This window comes from Charadrius vociferus, unplaced genomic scaffold (genome assembly GCF_000708025.1).
Source record: "Charadrius vociferus isolate BGI_N301 unplaced genomic scaffold, ASM70802v2 scaffold181, whole genome shotgun sequence".
Classification (NCBI taxonomy): domain Eukaryota; kingdom Metazoa; phylum Chordata; class Aves; order Charadriiformes; family Charadriidae; genus Charadrius; species Charadrius vociferus.
Genome location: NW_009646937.1, coordinates 648035 through 652876, shown reverse-complemented (window position 1 = coordinate 652876; position 4842 = coordinate 648035). Strand labels below are relative to the sequence as shown.

Below are 4842 nucleotides of genomic sequence, written 5' to 3'. Positions count from 1 at the left end.
ATTGTCAGGTCCCTGAGCTGAAAAAAGAAAAACGAAAACAAAAAAACAGACAAACAAAAAAAAACAAAAACAAGGAAAGAATTAAAAGAAGCCATTAAAGCATAAATAAAGACTCTTGTGCTTAAGTTGAAGCACAGCCAAGATTAAAACTAGGCTTTTTTTTTTTTTTTTTTTTTTCCCCTCATTGTTGGGTATGAAAGTCAGGCAAGCGCATCATGTCAATGAGATAGACCCTGGGGTGAAGCTGAGCGGTGCAGTGTGAGCCCAGAGCAGCCCCGGCACGGAGCAATGGGGATGGGAGGATGCGAAGGCTGGCACTGGCACCGGCCCTGCCTCGCTCCCTGCACCAGCGCCTGGACCTACCGCGCCACTGGTAAAACCCAGCAGTGCTCATTTTCAAGATATCTGCACGGAAAGCCTGCATAAAACCAAATCCTCGCGTTTAACACTTAGGCATCTTTAACCCCAAACTACCACACCTTCGGCTTACTTAAAAGCCATTCCAATTTTTCATGGCAGTCAGCCAACACAGTAGGGGTTTTTTGTTATTGTTTTAAATACTTAAAAAAAAAAGAACTGTTTTACCAGACCACAGAATTCCTGGTTCAATGACAACATTTCAGACATTGGAAAAAAACAAAAAGATTTACTGAAAGAAAGAATCATTATTAACATCCATTCACCTCGTGTAAGATCATCTTCGCTTTTAGGAAACTTTCATCACAAACCTGAGCTACAAAACACAATCGTTTCACGGTCTGCTGATACATAATTTTGCATCTGTGGTACCACAGTTCCTTTCCACTGTATATCTAAGACATCAGCCATCTCTCACATTGTGTTGTAAACTCACTTAAAACATATAAGCTGAAATACCACTGGGCACATATTATAGGTGAATACGTTTGAATAACTGCAACATTATGCTGAGAAGCAGCATCTTCGGAGAACAAGTGGTCCCGGGTACCTCCCGAGAGAGATCCCGCTCACCATCTCTGAACTTTTGTCATCTTCTCCTCAACATACACTAACTAAAATCCTCACAGCAAAACTGCATAAAATTACCTGTTTGTAAACATTTCAATTTACACAGCTCTTGTCTAAACACAAGCAAATAGTTCATATAATCTTAATTAAAAGTTAACATCTGCCATGATCTGGTTACCCAACAAGATTTGAGAGGTAAATAGTGTTTATAAAATCATTCATCGAAACAGTGACTATCACACTATTAAATAAGTTAAATGATAAAACATAACTTTAATGCCATTCAGAACACTTTCTAAGTTTAGGAAGCATATGTTCCCCTTTGTATATGTGCAGTTGCTACTGGTTTAAACAGAATTTGTTTGAATTAAAAATACATACTAAATTATAATTACTCACAATTACTTAGAATGTGCACTACAGTACTCTTCACGGACCAGATCTCCACTCCTTATTCAGGAAATATTTCTAATGACTTAACTGAGAGGTTTTTTCCGAGTTCAGAATCAGGCTCATTATACCGAAAAATTATTTGCTCTTGGTTTTAAAATAAATGTTTAAAGTCCTACTGTCTTAATTGCCACAAATACCCCTTAAGAACAAATGACCTTGGGAAATCTGCAAACACAGATTTGAAAAGAAGTGTAAGATAAATACATGAAGTGTAATTAGCACTACTCTGAAAAAAAAGCATAGCTATTGTCGCTTTGTTGTTTGTTTTTTTCAATAACCTATTCTTTTAGACAAACCAAGTACCTCCGAGGACATGTTAGCTCCTTGAAGTCTGAAGCTGCGTAAAACATGTATTTTACCAAACCAAATATTCTCAGTATTTTTGATGCATTACATTTCTCTTTCCTCCAGAGAAACCACAGGACTTTTACCAAAAATGAACTCAGGGACAATATAAGCCCAAATACTAACACTCTGCAATTTCTGACATTTCATGAAATTCACTTGCATGTGAATGTTAAGCATTTTTTTTCAAAAATGCAAAATATTTGACTGTCACAGAAGAATCCAATTATGAAATGAAGGTATCCTACTTAAAAAAACGTTCCTAAGGATTTCTTACACTTTCAATTGTTTTTGAAGGGTTTGTGAGTATATTCAGAGTTAAAGTAATTGTATCCAGTCATTTCTTGTTTACAGAAGACACATCCCACACATTTTTCTTAAGCCAGCTATCATTTTCAGATGCAGCAAGGCGGCGGCTAGTATGACTCCAGATTTTTACACACACACGCACATTTTTAATATATATGTATATGCGTGTGTGCGCGTGTTAATTTGTGAATTCAGGCTATCTGAAAAAGGCTAAAAGAAAACAAAAACCTTCCTGTTGAAACCCAGAGGCTACATTTAGCAATTGCGGAACTGGGGCAGCAATCTTACATAACTTTCTAGAGCACACTCCATGCACCGGACTGCTTTACCGATGCTTTATTCTGGCTTTATCAGTTTAATTCAACTTACTCCAGAACAAATCTGTTGTAGAGATATATGTATGTATCAGTAAATGAGGTCCTTTTTTTTCCCAGCCAAAGAGTCAGAAAAAATAAAATACATCTGGGTGAATTGTCACAGAAAACCAGTATATTACTTTAGAGATACTGTCATTACCCCTGATTTGGTCTGGAGTAAACAAGAAAAATATACTTCATTCATGGATCCCCAAAATTTATGAAGGCATATTTAATAGAGATCAAGGCGCATCATTTTATCAGTACTCTAGAAATAGGTGGAGACTACATTGTCAAAATGTATTTTAAATACAATATTGACATAGCCTTAAAAGCCTCTGTAGGAAAAGGAATACTGCAAGTTAAGAAGTGTTTAGAACTCTGCCCAATATAAGCAAAACAAAAAACAACATCCAAAATGTTCAACCCAGGAACATACATTTCCTACTGGAATCTAATTTTAGCAGCATCAGTACCTTAGAAAGGAGCCCACAAGCTATACAAAGAAATTAAAAGGACCCGCTAACTGTTGGAAACGAGAACTTAAATTATTCCTTTGTTTAATCTGATATTATTTTTAAACTAGCAGAACTGAAACTCGCACATGACCATACCACAGAAATGCAAGCAACCATCACCAGCCCAATACATAGACTTCTGCCAGCATCTTGCTGTGAGAGGGCAAATCGCTGGGATACATCACCCCATTATTCAAAGGTAAGAGGGCTTTTGGACCTTGAGTTTGGATAATTACAGGCAGACGATGTCGCAAATTAGACAGGTAAAGGCGCTTTAAAAAAAACTGAATGTCCGAAAGGAAAATGTAACTTGCAGTGTTGCAACTGTCTGCACATTCATATGCGTATGCCATTCATTTCCTCTTTTCTTTTATTCACAAATACTGCAATTCCGCAAGGCTGCCATAAAATCTTCATTGGTCTTCTGTTAACATACTCAACACAAGACACAATGCATAAATCACCAAAACTTTTTTCTTTTTACTTTGCTATTCAGAGGAAAATTGAAAAAGATATCTGAAATGATCATCTAACTGAATGAGAATATTTCCCTGAGCTACTTAATTATGGGGGTTTGAGAAGGCAAGTATATTCCAAAAGACTAATAAAAGGTTTTGAAGGATATTAAGCACGTGGCTTTTACTGCTAATAGCAGAAGCAGCTACATTAGTTCATTCCACATTCAGAGCCATCAAGTCTCAGACTCCTGAAGCAGACAACATCTGCAGCATAAGCTATCCAGCTCAGTCTAGATTATTACCAAAAGTTTTCTTTTTCTTCTTATTATAGCTATAATGTCTCAAGAGGATTTGGGAGTGTGCAAAATGTTAATGATGATCTTGAGGATGTTATCAGTTTAGATTTTACAGTTTCACTACCTACCGAGTTAAAATCAGTTTGCCAAAAGCAAACATTCACAGCACAAAAATACTTAATATTTGTTTGTCGTTTTTAGAGCTTTTAAAAGCCTTTGAAAAGCTGAACTGACAGCTCATTTTGCAAAGGGAAAGCAATTTGGGGGAGAAAAAAAAAAAAAGTTGAGAACTAGGGCCTGTTAGCTTGCTTTCATTCCAAGTAAACAAAAATAAAAAGTCCCCATTAACAAGCATCCAGGACAAAAGGAGTTAATATTTAATTAAAACCAGCTCTATCCACTGTAACAATGACCTGGAGCCAAACAAGGCAGAAGATGTATGAGTCATTCTTTCTGCCAGTGAATGAGACAGCTGATCTCCGAAGCAATTCCTCAAGACAAGCAGTCAGAACTGGAGTTCTGCCTCCATTCACAAAAACACAGTCCAGCATGAACCATGTGGCCCCAACCACAAGCTTTTCATGTCACACCCTTCCAGAAAGCTACAGCAAAGTAAACTTGAACTTTAGGCATAAACACACTGATTTCACTGCTTTGTCTCAAGATGCAGCACAGACCTGCTGAGGAACGTATTTAATAAATGAAAAGTTAAGCGAACTATCAAGGGCTTAAATTTAACTCTTCCTTTTCCCAATCACAAGCTGCTTCCAAAAGCTCAGCTGCACTCCAGGGAAAGGTGCTCCTGTTAAAAAACGGAAACTTTCCAGAAAAACAAGAAGCTGCAAACCTCCTCGCTTCACTTAAAACTTTATTTTGGGTAGCAGAACACTTCCTGCGGTGCTGCGTTCTCTGACCTCAAGCTTCACTTTTAGAGCTGAGCGCAATTCGTTTTAAAATACCAATGATTTATTCAAAGTGGCAAAAGAAATTGAAATTGACAGGGAATTATATATGAACAGCAGTATTTTGGCTTCAGCTAAAATAAGACTTCAGGCCTCAACAGTACTAAGTCTATTGAGTTTTCTTTGATTCATTGTCATTTCTGAATATCTGGAAGAGC

The 4842-nt window shown here is 37.1% G+C and overlaps 1 protein-coding gene across 6 annotated transcripts in view; it reads right to left on the bottom strand.

Moving 5' to 3' along the window:
* Positions 1-4842, bottom strand: part of ETV1 (ets variant 1) — a 67141-nt gene that overhangs the window by 54453 nt on the left and 7846 nt on the right. The gene's annotated exons all lie outside the window — the stretch shown is intronic.